The following is a 15,425-nucleotide window of genomic DNA, read 5'->3' as shown; positions in this document are numbered from 1 at the left end:
TCCCCAAACACACACACGCACACACACACAGCCCACCTCTGCGTATATTTGCGCATGTCTGTTCAACAGCTTTGTTGGTGTGCCTTGCCATAAGTGAGCGCATATGTTATTGTGCACTGCTGCCTGTCAGTTTCTCCACCACCTGCAAATGGCTGCAGCCGAGAATAAATAAAAGCCCCCCTCTTTTCATCAAGGGTGTACTCTCGGTTAACTTCCTGTGCCTGATCACAAAGAGCCCGAGAAATAACATCAAATGTTGAGTATTTCGCTAGAAACCAGAGAGGAGACACCGAGTGTCCCTGAGGGCACTTTGAGGTGCGAAGCGGAGGTGCTCTAAAATATGCCTGCGCTGCTTTGTTGGCACGGGTGCCACTGGGACTGAGAGGGGAGGGCGAGAGTTTACCTAAAGGATAAATGTCAGAGGATCAGCTAAATTAGATCCTGCCTGTATTAAGACATCAACTGCTGCTGAAGTGTGTGGCGTATGTGTGTGTGCTCTGTGTGTGTGTGAGAGTCTGTTCCGGAGTGTGGACCTCTGCTCTCAGTCAGACTGCGGTCCAGGCTAAAATGGAGCTCAAAATTGAAGTGGCAGAATAAGCCGTTTCCTAGAGTTTCATCTAGTGCAGAACAAACCAGGAAGGAGGGACAGTCTTCCTCTCACGTGTTACGCCGTGCAGCAAGGAGAGAACAGATCGTTTCACCAATCGATAGGCGATCACTTCTCTTTATCAAGCCTGGCCAAAAACATTTAATGCCTAAATACCTGAAAACAGTCGGCTGAGACTCTTCAGCCTCTGATATAAAGTGCATCGGAGCTCCTTGACCAGTGTAGCTTCAGGCATCCTGTGCCTATCTTTGTTTGCCATTAAGGCTATACAAGTACACAGTGCAAGTAGCGCTGTGGCCCCTGTGTGCAAGACAGGAAACGGGTCGTCTCTTACACCCCAGGCCCTAAACACAGTACGCCGACTATAACGACACTCCTGGTGTGATGGGTGCCCCGCAGCACACCTCCGACTACCATATTTGTTCTTATATCCGAGGCTACCGAGAACACAGCCCGAGAAACATGCTGACTATCAATTTTATGTGGAAATACAGACGGGAAATGACTGCATTTGGATACGGCTCCTGTAGGTAATTTGCTGCGAAAACATTACAACAGGCTTTATTAGAGTTTGCGTTTCTCAAATTTGGATGTTTCCAGCTTGGTTTATGGGTAACCGGGAAAACGGCTGCTGCCGAGTGACATTTCTGCCACTCCGTCCATGTTCCGTCATTTAGAAGTAATGGCCGTGACCACTGCCTCCGTGTTTACATAGGAGTGGGCTCCCAGCACACAGCCTGTGACAAATTATAAAAGCCGGGCCTCTGTAGCCGGCCTGCATTTCATTAAACTTTAACTTCTCTTATCTGCAGCGACAGAGGATGGAATAATAAAGGCTGACAGGTATCTAAAGATGTATGTTTGGACTAGGGGACAGGAACAGCATGAGAGCCTTAGCCAGCTTTGTCACCAACGAAGGGACATATGTTGCGGGCTATAAAAACTGAAGGCAGATGTTGCTGTTTTACACATATGTCCACCATGAATAGCTGTCTGCTTCCCGACCAGTGTTTCTGGCTGCTCGCGACACAAAAAAGAAAGAAAACAATTCCAGGTGTATTTTTTATCTGCTCAAACACAGTGAAAATATAGCATTCAGTAAAAACCAAAAAAAAAAAAAGAGCCTTATCTGTTGCAGCCCCTCATTTAATATTTTATCTCTTGTTTTTGTTTGTTTTAGCAAAAATGTGTAACCAGAGGGAATATATGTGCAATATAAAGGGCAAAGTTCACATCAGGGAAAACCTGACATATCTAAACATCTAGAGATAGCAAAACTGCACAAATTTTATATAACAGCTATGCACTCATACAGGACTCATTTTGGAGAAAAGATGAACATACATTTTAAAAAATGACTGATTTAAAGATGTTTTTGACTACGCTGAATGAACGAGTCGAGGTGTGCTGTCAGTCATTATTAGCGAAAACAACGCGCCTCAGCCTTGCTTGTCTCTCTCTGGTTGTGTTTTTTCCCCACGCTCAGGCCTCTCTCAAATCCACTCTACACAAAAAGACCCCTCAGAAAAGAAACTTGGATCTCAGGCGTAAGTTGGATGAGGTTTATATCTCAAAAGGACAATGTGGCAAGGCCAACATTAAACCATGTTAAGATCTTCTGAGAGAAGCAGTTGATTGATTCCATAGAACCTTGTTCATCAAGGCCACCAGGTCTGAACCAAAGATATTTGGAATGTGAGGAAGAAAGAGGTAGTTACGGCAACAAAAAGCCGCTGAAGCGGCCTTTGTAAGTATCTGAAAGGACCTATCTGCAGCCTTCTAGGCTCTCCCGTTGAGCAGACGAAAGACTACCGCGTAAATAAAAGCCAAGGGTGAGCTCACAACTTTGCCCGCATGAATAAAAATGGCCACAATAACATTACAGATGCATACACAAATAAAGCCAGCCATTCATTTCCTTGTAATACTCGGCAGGCATTTTCTCTTTTATTCAGAGCTGCAGAAGTATACCGATTTCTTGCAGTTCAATTCATAATAAAAATATAAATTCATTTTCTCTCTCAAATTTGGTGTGTTAATGCTTTTTTCTCACCCTGTAATATCCAGTTTCAAGACTGACAAGGCTGTGCCGCCAATTTCGAGATGTTTTTTTTTTTTTAAACTCTCCATGAAAGGTTGTTTGTTTTGTGTGTGTGTGTGTGTGTTGATAGACAGCTGTGCAAATGCTGTGATAAGGTCAGAAATGGCCTTCCCTGTGGGTGGTGGTGGAGAGTATCCGCCAGCCTGAGGAGTGGACTAGGTGGCTGAGATAGCCTCCTCCTGCAGGCGAGTAGGTCTGGAGTGCTGCTGCTGCTCTCTCCCCCCAGCAGCCATGTCCTGCTGGAGTGAGCCCCTTCACCACAGCTTTGTCTGGGAAGAGAGTAGCCGAAAGGGCCCTCTGACACTGGACAAGACCCCTCAATATACAAGCGCCACCTCCACAGCCTCGTAAGCAATCTTGACTGCAAGCTCGCGCACACAGCACTAAGTCAGCATGCGCACGCACGTGTTTATCTGCTGTTTCGTTTGTGCGATTTTAGGTTTAACAGAGTGCCAAACTAAAACACAAACACGAGGCAGAGGCAAGAGCAGACCGCCACCTGCCCCGTTCACGGCCTATCAAGCTTTCAATGTCCATTTCCAAGAAGAAAACCTCTGCATTCACTGCAAACCAGGGAAGAGAAAAGAAGCGAGATAGACTTGTATACTGCAGAGTAAGTTTTAAATAGTTCTTTATCTACAGTGGTTTTTTTGACTGTGTCCATGGAGGAAATAGAGATGTAATCAATAATGGACAGCCTTGAAAATGGCTGTAAACAGATGGCCTATTGAAAAGAAGCATGTTTTCACCTTCTTCCCTCCTATATTTGTGTTTTCTAATTTACAATCAAAAAAAGGAAGAAGTTTTCTCCATCGCCGAGCTTTTGCCCGCATTTGTTCCTGAAAAGAGATTGCAAATCTTCTATTCAATACCAGCGCACAATTGTCTTTCACGTTATCATAAATAATAAGCCACCTCCGCTCGTCTCTCAGCAGACATTTTCCCCACAGATAACTCACACCATGTGTCACAAGGCGTGACAAAGCCCACCGTGTGACATATGTAGACAAACGGAGAGAGAAAAAAAAGAATGAAGGAGGAGCGTGAAAGAGGAATGCAGTATAATGTATAGTGGTTTTGTCCAGGTAACCGTTGGCTTAAATGCAGCTGTGACACATTTGAAATTGGCCCTGGCCTGCCCACAAAGCCGGAAAGAGGCGCTGCAAGCACTAGCCAATCCATACTCTCCAGACACCTGCTCGGCTTGGAGAATCCTCAGATATTGACCTTCAATTCAGCCGGTATTCAGAGTTGATGAAAAGAGATAAGCACTCTAATCTGTCCGCCGTCTTCGCGCTCCCATCTATCGACTAACTGACACAGACTTATTTTAGCACTGCCTGCACGCTGACGCCACATGCCAGTGTGATACATAAACCTAATAGATGTTTATTTGAAAAAGCCTAATATGAAAATTGCTTCTAAAGACACATGAATCAATTTTCAAAACCAAACATAATTGGATATTCTGAGGCACTTATTAAATGTGAATTGGTCCGGGTCTTCTCGTCTGTCAGAGAAGTCTCTCCCTCCTCTTTGCTGTGTTTCCTTTTGTGACATGTTATTATGCTCCGTCTCCCTCGGTCAGTTGCCTGCCACGGGGGAAAAGCCTTTAAAATCTCAACGGACGAGTGTTAAACCAATGAGTGCATACGACGCCTGAGCTCTAATGGGCACGCGTGTTTGCGTGCACAACTACATTTACGCGTTCTTATGTTCCGGTAGGTCCTTTTGTTACCCCTCCCGACGACACCCTACATTTTCACATGACAGTTGTAGGCTGGATGTTAGAGCCACTTGACAACGAGTAGAGGAGTAGGAGGAAGTGCTTACTGAGATCCTTTGTAGAGGACAGCGATGCCTACATGCTGGCGGTGTCACAAACCGGCCACGAAGGCGACCGCGCGGACAGAGGCGCGCGTTAATCGAAATGTGCAAAGATTACTGGAAAGATTCACGCACACCCGACTACACATGGCCACGCATCCCATATCAGAGAGCCATCCGGTCATTTTCATATTCATATTTACATGTATATGAGAGTCGGCGCATCCCAGGAATACAGATCTATTTAAATTTGGAATCCGTAAATACCCACCTCCGGAGAGCCAGGAGAGGCGGAGAGAGGGGAGGAAGAGGCCAGTATATTTATTTGAGTGACATTGTCTAAATTGAAGTTTGACACTCTTCACCACTCTAACCTTTATGCAAATGTGAAAACATCTATATGTGATGGACAGAATTCAATTAACTGAGATGACAGAAAATAATCTAGTGAACTGAATACATCATGCAGTTGAAAGGTAACATAATCATCCCGGTAGGAAAGGGTTGGAGGGTGGGTGGGGGTGTCGGCGCCAGAGAGACAGAGAGAGAAAGAGAAGGAGAGAGAGGGGGTGGAGGAATGGGAGGGAGGGCGCAGAGGAAGTAGAAGATAGAGCCCATTTCTCCGTCGTCTTATCGAATGGCACAAGCTCTATTTCTCCAAAGCGGAGTCTTCAGTCCACTAAACTCTTGATCTCAAATGAGAGACCCTGGAACACTGTTGCTAAGCAATTAGGGGGGCTTATTGAGCCGCTGATTCTCGCCGCTCAGTGTCCATCATTACAATTTCTCCTCACCTCATAGACTTCCATACTGATGAACAGCAGCCAGCGCCCAGTGGCCGCACACAAGAAAATGGGCTCCTCCGGCAAGGCTGCAAATTACACCGCCTGCACGCCACCGCCCTCATTTCACCCGATACTGCCCCAAAACAACTGTTGCTGCCTGGACCCCGGAGGTGTGTTTGGTTGAGAAAGAGTGAGAGAAAACGCAATCTGCAAGCACAGAGTGCTTCCTTTTCACTCCTATTCCACATTAAAAACCCAAAAATCACACGTCTAAAATGATTGAAATCGCATCAGAATTTGCATGGATAGCTCACATAAACAACCCATATTATCTAACAATTAGCTCTCACAATAGAAATCAGTGCAGTGAGCAAGCAGAGGGAGGGAGTAAGCAAAGAAACCGCCAGCACTTTGGCGAGCTGTCGGCCAGATGGGGGCACCCTTAACCAAGTTATGAGAAATCATGCTACATTAGAGGGGGCAGATTGCCACAGTAAAACAAGCATGTGCAGAGGACCGGGGATGTTTGTGGCTGTACTTCAAACTATTCACAACAACATATGGGATGCCACAATGAGCACCTACACATATTTAACTCAAGAGGAAACGTTGTCCAAAAAAACTCAACGTGCCATCAATTCAGAATCCCGTTTCTTCTCTAAGTTTTTATAATAGTATGCTAATATGCACCAAAACACATTTTCAGTGTATTTTCTCTGTGGTGGTGTGCCGAGTGACGACACTAGGTGGCTCTGTGCACTGCTCGTGGTCCTGAAGAGCCTCTCGGTTATACTGGATTGCTTCTGTGTTTGCATGCTGCTTATTTTTACAAAAGCTTGTGTCCTCACATAAATTTGAACTGAACTGGAACAAAAAATACACAGTGATTATGTGCTGTCTAGAGTACAGTGCATTTATTCATTTCAGTAAATAACAATGTAGCGTGAGACAGGAAGCGTGCAAGTTGAAAATCTCAGATAAATACAAATTTCCATCTTTTACACGTGTCTAGAAAGCCGCACCACAAACTGCCGCCGTAATGGATGGTTAAGTGACTCCTCACCAGATCTCTTACATATAATATAAGTTCCATTAGCCCGGAAATGGCTACTGTATGGCATTTAATTAAATATAGCCTTTCAAAGAAACCCACGGCAAGCAATTTAGAGTGTGGTAATATTTGAAGCTTGTGTGAGGTTACTAGTGCTTTTAACTACTGCACCCACTGCACTGACTGTTAATTAACATATTTAGAATGAAGTAGATTTGCCATGCACTAATCATTCTCTAATTCACTAAGAACTGTAGCCTTTCAAACACTGGACAGCAATCAGTGTGCCCGGCCTAAACATTACATAATCTGTAATTATGTTTCCCTGAAAGGAGAAATATATAAATAAGGGTTTGTGAATTAGCAGAAGCCCGTTGATGTGATTGGTTAATGGATGCCTTTAGGTGTTGTGAAGTCTAGGTCTGTTTGCCATGTATAAAGCGAAATACACTTTGTGACCTAAAATAGACACATTCACGAGGATGTTAGAGAGGGAGAGTCAGAAGACGGCGAGTGCTCTCAAGTGCTTTCAGCTAGTCTCAATACTTCCTGGAATGATTTATTAACCGCATGCAAACTGCGATCTCCATATGGACTAATAAGGAACGCATGAGAAATATCTGAGAAATATCACTGATGCAGCACTAGAACCACCTCACCCTGTATGGTGCAAGGGGTGGGCCTGTCCCAGAGGCACCGGTGCACCATGGGTAATGTTTTGACTCCTCAGGTATAATGAGTGAGCTGTGGCTCAGCTGCTGAGAGAGAGAGTGGCAGCACTCCAGCTCTGACCCCCTTCTAATCCCGGGAAACCCATCCTGGGCCGACTGCTGCCTCGCTTGCAGCTTTAGGGTTTGAGGAGCGAATTGACAAGACTGTTGCTGCTCGGTCTCAGAGAGGACCAGGAGATTCCATGTACCTGTGCCCATTAGCAGTTTAAACATCGGCCTTACTCTTGACTGTCCTACACAGCTATCATTCTCTCGTCTCTCACAGCTCTTACGGGATCACTAAGAATAAATGATATCTTTGCTAACAGATTTCATTTTACAGTTAAAACAAACCCCCTTGGTTTGTTACATGCAATCTTTACCCAGCATATAAAGCTGCACAACAGCAGAAAGATTTAGCCCTTTTTATCTCTCAGCATTTCTCATCTGTGGCAGAATTAGCCATGCAAACCGAGGCTGTGAAATCAGAAAATGTAAAGTCAAACTTCACAGCAGGAAGGCAATCAGCGTATGTTTTGCTCATGACCTGGGCAGACAAAAGCTAAAGCAAAGCTGCTCGGCATTATTAATTATTTGTGCAGAAGTAGTTAGTTGTTATCAAGACTTTGGTGACATGAAACTTAGGTGCTGTGAGGATCAAACGTGCACATATTCTGATTGAAAAAGGACCAATAAGCAGAAAACTTTCTGGGGGCTGAGATTTATGTATTTTTTAACATCGCATTACTTCCATCCCCGAGGCCTGCGGTTCCATCACATACACATTAGGGGAAGATCACACAGCATGCAGGCAGGCCTCTGCTGTACTGGCTGTTGTCAGGTGACTCTCTCTGCAGCTTCGGCGGCGGCAGATCCCAGCAGGGGACATTGCTGATTGCTGACCACGCACACAACAATATCGCCTGTGAACCCATTGCTCTGTGGCCGCCCCGGCTTTGATGCGACATCTAATTGGCCGAGATGAACTGTTGCTGTGGCAGCTTGAGACCCGGCTTCACTGTAAGCCAGTCCACACAGTCGCTGTCTGCATTTAATTAGGTCCCCTCTGCCTCTTGTGTGTGTGCGGACTGCATGTGTACGTGCGCAAAGTATATCGATATGTACATCTGACTTTGTGTTTTCAACCCCTTCTCTGCATCTGTGTGTACATGCACTTGTTTGTAGCATTAAAAAATATCAATTTACTATTTGCTGTCACCAAGCAGACAGGTGCAATTGTGATTTCACAACAAAAGGAGGTGCATCCTTTTAGAGCCTGATGTGATTACTGTATGGAAGATTTAGGATGGAGAGGTTTGGGGCTTTATCGCCTGGTGGTTTGTTTTCTCAGTTATTAACGTAGCTTGCAGTACTAGTGATCGGGTTGGACATTGACAGGGTGCAGTCGAGCAGAAGAAAGAGTGAAGGGTGTCATAGCGGTTTGTTTTCACAGACCCTTCACTTCTCAGCGTTTGGTGATGGGTCTGGAGCCTGTTGTCACCACAGAGAGGCTGTGTGTGAGTGGCGCTTTGTTTAACTTCCTCTCAGTGCTGGAGAAACCAGCAGGGCCTGGTAATGAGTCTGCAAACAGGACTCACGAGGAAAAGAAGCACGTTCCTCTTTGCTAATTGCACAGCGAGAAAGCAACGTGTTACGTAGTTTAGCACAAGACGTTTATGGCCGTGTGCTGCGATTTATCGTGAAAAATTACGAGAGCACGTAAAGCGCTTATACCTAACAGCTAGAAATTCGTGTTACACACCGGCAGACATTTTCATGTTAAAAACAAGGGCAATTTCAGAAAGTGAGTTGCTTTGTTTATTTGCATAAAATTGAAGAAAAAACACAAAGTATCATGAGTCTCAGCTTGTGCTAAACTCACCAGTGCACAATAACTGATTATGGCAAATTACTATCCCTGTACGAGCTCCCGAGAATCTGCTCTCCGTGCTGTATGCAGCCCTGAAGCAGGGGAAGAGAAATTGTTCCACCCAAGTACCATAAAAACAGATTGGAAGCTCGGCACTGTGAATTAGCTGCACAGGAAGCCCCCTAAACCCCCTGTTTTATTCATGAGCATGAAGGCTATCGGAGTCTAAGAAACCCCTGTGGTTTTGCCCGCCACATCAAGGTTGCATGCCGCGTCCATGGAAGGTTGCATTTTATTTTTTTTTAAACATGCCACGCTGACGCCACAGTAAAAAGCATTAGAGATTAACTGCTGCTGTCATTTGAAAGTATATAAACACGCGCTCCACTCTTCAGTCTAATGCATAAAGCCGCGCTGAAAGATTTTAATGAGCAAACTTTCATTCAACTCATGAAATCCTGCTCAAAATGTCCCCAAGTTACATTTTGGGCTTCACAGCTTTGTTTGGGCAACAAGGAGAAAACGAAGTGAAGGAGGGGAGTGGAGAAACTTTGCGCAACTGTTGAGGAAATGCATTGTTGCTGGTAATCCTTTGGAAATTGAAACAGGGAGAGGCGGTGGCTCCCAGGGGAGACTGATACAGTGGACACACATACAGTACGGTACCAAAGCACGACGGAGCCTGAGGAGGTGGAGGCAGCCATAGGGGCTACGCTGAATTGGGGCCAAGCGAAAGGAAGGTGAATAGGCCACATCTGCCAAAACTGCAGAGGAGGGTGTGAGGGGGAAAAAAAGGAACTTGTTCAACTTAGCAGTGCCTCATGCAGACTAGTTTAGCATGTAATTATGACAATACTTGAATCCCCACTTCAGTTTAATGTGATGGCACAAACAGAACCTAAAAATATGACAACATGCACACATGCATTCAAATTCACAATAAGGCGGTCGCTATAATAAATCCATGGCTGTTTGTGACTTTATTTTGAAAAACAGACAGGAAGGCTATGTAAACAGAATACACTTATACATTATATCTAAGCGATGTTTACACCCACGTGCTTGTCACAAATAAGGTTCTCTAGCCAGACTGCAAAGCCTGAAAAACAGGATTTTAAATTGCCTTTAACAAGCACAGAATCAGATGTAAACAACTTGCTTTAGCAATGAGCGGGGAATTAATTAGTCTATTATGCTAATGAACAAGCAATAATAAAGAAGTTGCTACTATGACAAGAAGAACCCAGCGGAAGGCCATTTATGGCATTTCCTTTTTGAAATCTCCTCGAAACCTATTAGATGTTTCTCACAGCGTCAGGCCAGAGTATATGTAAAATTCAGAGCCATGTGTCCTTGTTTACTTGGTTTGTCAGGGCGCCAGCATTTCCTAATTGTCCTCTCTGAATTTAGCAACTTGGTCTCTTGTCATTACGGTGGCACTGAAGTCCTAATGAGTGGAATTGTTATCTGAAAGATGGCCCCCTTTTTCCCTGCTGCGAAAGCACATTAGATCCAGACAGCTCATTTCCATTCCCCCTGTCATCTCTCTAGAAATGACGTGCAGTGCTTGAAACTGTTTATTTCCAAATTCAGACCTCCTCCGCGGCAGCCATCGGCTTCAATTACCAGTTTTTCCTGAGCAGAGCCATCAGGCAGCCTGACACTGAGGTCCAACCTAATTCCCACCTTCTCCAAAGTCAAGAGCATAATGTGCAGATAAAAAAGGTGGAAAATAGCCTGCCGCTCATTAGCATGCAGCGCCTGTCTGTTCATTTGCTTGCTGCGAATGAAAGTTCTGACACTCAGCGCCTTGTGCAATACGAGAATAGTCCTCTTCAGACTGCCTCGTGTCCTTACTGCCACGGAAAGGTCATCGCAGAGGTCTGCGCTCGCCAACCTGGCTGACTGCTCTTCACTGGCCCACCTGGGAGAGGGGTTAGCTGGGGGTATTGATTCAGGGAGAACCTCATTACCTGCTGAATCAACATATTATTGCCATGTTTCACCCAGCCGATTGTTTACAAGTGTCTTTAGTGCGGGCAAAAGCCTGCTCTGGTGGGCCATGACCGCATTCATTAGTCCCTGACCCTGGTGATTATGTGTTATCTGATACGCTGCTGTCTGGCTTGGCCGCATGAGCAGGGCCACTGGCCTGCATTGGCCTGGGCCCATTACAACCCCTCTCTTTTTCCACTCTCTGCTATTCTCTCCCCCTCCATCCCTCTTTCCCTCTGTCTGTGCTCCCTATGAATGTATCCATTAGCCTGGCGATGTGTAAATTGTTTTCACCTGCACCACGGGCAGATGGGGAGCAGTGTCTCTGTCGTGCTTTCCTATGCATGACCTTTCTAATCAGAGAAAGGCGATTCCCTTGTTTCTTCCCAGAACAAGGTGCGCTTACGTGAGCGTGCACACATACATTACATACACACAGCACCGCAGCCGTGTGCTCGCACTCACAATTTGCAATCAATATGCATGCTGTGTAGTGGGGATATTGGTGCAGTGGTAGCGGTGACAGGGTTCATTACAGGAGCTCACCTTACAACACTGTGATGGCTTAATACTGAGGAGAGGGCCTGGGCCCTGGGCTGATCCTTGCTGCTGCCATTCCCAATTTCAGGTTGAATTGAAGGATAATTTGACCTGGAAGACTAAACCCACACAAGCGCAATGACTTCCAATTGCAGTGTCAACTGAGTGTGACCTACAGAACTGACAGGAGAGGATGTCCCTCACGCAAACAAATAAAGCATTTTCTAATGCCTTAATGTGGATGTGACATGTGCCCCGTGGGCCTCTCCAGGAGGATTGGGTCAAATGGGCCATCCAGGACTGGATTGGCTCTTCGGGTATAGGGAAGAGGCGCTCATTTACTCAACTGTCTCTTCTCAGGTCTACTGTTCCTTCAATGAAAAAGTTACCGATCATATTAAAAAACAACTGCTTCTTGTGAAACAGTGGCAACATCCTTTCAAGCAGAACATTTTTAAGAAAGATCAGTGTTTCTGCACTTAAGCTGCATAACATGAAAAATGCTTTAAAGATAATAAACCCTGTTTTGGAATATAAACTGAATAACAAAAACTATGCCAAACAGAACTAATAACATAAATGTTGAAGTACAAACGAGGTGTTTGAAGAGGTTTCAGAACCTTTTCTGAGCCTTGCAGGGGAATACCTATAATCAGTGTAATCAATTCAAAACCTCAGTAAGCATGACACAAACAGTGAGACAAGACAAGCTATCTGGTTTTATTCACCACTCAGCAGCTGGTTCACTAGCACCAAACCTAAGCTAGCAAACATGGGGCAAAAGAGGGCACTGTTGTAACAAGGCAAGGCATCAGCATTACCAACCAGCACAACGACATAATAGCAAACATCAAGTCCTGACTGTCAGCCATCTGACCTAAACAGCCCAGCCCACATGAATCTCTTCATCTGATAACCACACACACACTGCCCCCGCTTGCCGCCGTGTGCCACACCGCTGCTCCTATCAGCTGTCGGTCAAACTCTAGACTAAAAGACTCTTGTCAAACTGTGAGATGATCCTCTCCTTCCTGTCTCTGTCGCCCCCAGTGACTGCAAACATGTGAAAATGACAGACAAGAGTCTGGGTGACACTGGTAGAGGATGCCCAAGAAAAAGAATAAAAGTATAAACAACACGGAGAATGAATCCACTCTGCAAAATACAACATCACAAGGCCTACATGTGCTAACAACAACAAGCCACTGTCATTAGAGCTTGGAGTCTTTGTTCAAAACCACAATGAAGCATTGTGCTCTCAGACAGCACTCGAGACTGCCCTGATGTTTATTCAGATAACCACCAAGTGGAGCAACGTGGTGAATCTGATCTCCTCGCTAAAACTCAGTAACAGAATAGACAATATCCACAGAGCCGAAAAAGGAAAAAGTTTAAAGCAAGAACTCAGCATGTGAAAAAAGTTGCACAATGTATTAACGCGGCTTAGCGCACCCTCTTAGCGTTCAATTTCTTCTCAAGTTGCAACCGAAAAGGTAAGCATTGGAAACTAGTTCCCCTCCATCCCATTCCATTTTGTCAGCTTTCTTTTCCATGAAATTATAAAAGGGATTTGTTGCAGCTTTTCATCCACTTGATAGCACTTAACTAATTGCTGTCCTCTCATAGACAAAAACGTACTTGCAAAATATCGACACACAAATAAACTGCACGCGGGCACACGCACAACACATAAAGATCTGTCTGTGATATTTTGTATCCTTTTCAAATTTAATCAGGCCTGATTTTGAACAGATACTACTAATATCATCCTCCGGACATGTTTAATCTTTTTAATATACCTTTGTGAAAATAAAACTATACCTGTGCCAACCACAAGAGCCTGCTTTTTGAAATGATTATAAAAACCCGGTCAAATCTCTTTCACTGTTGGTATCAGCCAATTATAGAAACAAGTGACCATTGAATTAACACGTGGAACTTGAAAGCTTTTGCACTCTGGTGCAGAATGCTCTCTGGAAAAAAATATGTCAGACCTTAATTTGTAATTTCACAGGGAGTCAGCTGAGTTGTGGGCTTTTGCAGAACGGAGGCACTGCACATGTTCAAATGTGCTGATCAATGTCACAGTTCTTTCTGAATATTTTTAAATGCTACCCACACAGAGCTGTGAATGAATAACAAATGTTCCGACAAAGTTCATTTTAAACTTGCCACAATAGGAAACTTCAGTGGATTTTTTTTTGCCGCAGATGAGAGTTGAGGATTTGCATTAACCCCAAACACTGCTTCAGTATCTAAGTGATAGTGAAAGGAGTGAAGGGAGAGCCATTAAAACCAGAGCTGTGGAAGAACAGCCACAAAAGACAGATAAACCCAACACCACAGAGAGGTGAGCCAACTGTCTTGCACAAGGAAAGGAAAAAGGGGAGGGAATGGAGAAGATAATTTAGCATTTGTGTAAGCTGTTTATCAAATTATTAACTGCACAGATGTTTCTGACTAGCTGGGGGGGCTGAACATGGGCTCTGCCAGGCAGGGGGAACAAAGGTCTGAAGGATTCGACGGAGATGTGCACTGAATATCAATTTAATTTACTTGCTGTTAATTCTCATGCAAATTGTGACCTCTGTTAGGGCATATCAATGGCCATACAGATTGTATGTTTGCACAGGAGCAACAGAGAAAGCCAGTGTGGAGACACTGTATAAAACTACAAAGAGTAAAAGTAAACTATATTTTCTCGGACCCTTCATGCAGTAAGATTTGAAAAATGGCACCTTTTTGTTTACATTGATAAGCACTTGTTAAAACTATTACTACTTTATCAAAATAATGGTTTTATTGTTGCAGCATTTTGGACTATATACTTTTTTCCTAACTAGGAAATAAGTATACTGTGGATAATTCACTGTAAAGCTAATGTTGTTTAAGAGATATGTGGAAAGGAATGCATTATAGATGAGAAAATGGGAAATCTGAATTTATTCAGTGCACCTGTTATTTCATAACTCACCTGGATGAATTAAGTAAAAAGTTCAGTTCAGAGTTTTCACATCAATTTGGTGTGCGATCTAACACGGGGGCCTAGTATATCTGGATATTACAAAGATATTAAACAGTGGTCGCAAATGTAGTCTGCATTGGGAGGCCACAATCTGCTGAAAATAATCACAAATGCATGTATGACATCCAACAAAGACTGATCACAGGCATCAACCTTGGCTGAGCTCAGCTGGAACGGCAGTGCTGCAAGTCTCATTTTCTTCATCACCTCCAAAGCACTGCCTTCCAGCTCTCCACGGCACAAACAAAAAGCCTGGCAACAATATCAATTATACATGCAGGAGGCAAACAAGGGGATTTATTTCACAACAAATAGCCTCATAGAGAGATACTGAATAGGGGTAGATTAGCATTAGAAAAGAACAACAAAACTCCCCAGTTCAACAGATAAAGAGCAGTTTGATGGGACTGGAATTGGGGAAATTGGCTGATTAGGGTGTGCATTTGAAGGAGCAGTCAATTTCAGTATCCCAGCAAGAACATGTAGTGCTGTCGCTTTGAGAAAATGACTCAGTCAAAACATGACATTCTGAGAAATGTCAGCGATGAACCTTGATAATGCAAGACAACATCTGGGGATGATGCACAGCAACCATCAGAGAAAATCAGACATCAGTGTGTGTGTGACAGAGCAAGGGAAGCTTATCAAATAAAAGTCAGACGTTTGATGGCTGGTATCTAGCCCAGGCGGGTTAGAAACTCTGATAAATAAACAGAAATGACATTTAAACACCTTTACGAACATCTGTGCGTCTTTCTAAATAAAGGGAATTTACGTTCGGGCAAATACTCCAAATACGCTGAAAAACAAATTCTTACCCAACATTTAGTCGATTTTTTTTCTTTCATTATTACTCTCGGATTTAATTCGTGCACGTCTCCGTGCTCCAACCACGTGTTCTCTGTGTTTATCCG

General features: G+C 44.2%; 1 long non-coding RNA gene across 1 annotated transcript in view; it reads right to left on the bottom strand.

Annotated features, from left to right (window-relative positions):
- Positions 1-15,415, bottom strand: part of LOC146646367 (uncharacterized) — a 43,401-nt gene extending 27,986 nt beyond the window's left edge. The window contains exon 1 of the long non-coding RNA XR_014908771.1: positions 15,330-15,415. This is a non-coding gene — a long non-coding RNA (uncharacterized LOC146646367). The remainder of the gene's footprint in view (positions 1-15,329) is intronic.
- Positions 15,416-15,425: the final 10 nt, after the last annotated feature.

Source organism: Rhamphochromis longiceps, linkage group LG19, assembly GCF_057381845.1.
Source record: "Rhamphochromis longiceps isolate RC_006_pf linkage group LG19, R_longiceps_female_GT1.1, whole genome shotgun sequence".
NCBI classification, from domain to species: domain Eukaryota; kingdom Metazoa; phylum Chordata; class Actinopteri; order Cichliformes; family Cichlidae; genus Rhamphochromis; species Rhamphochromis longiceps.
The sequence above is the reverse complement of the archived record's forward strand: the minus strand, read 5'-3'. Positions and strand labels throughout refer to the sequence as shown.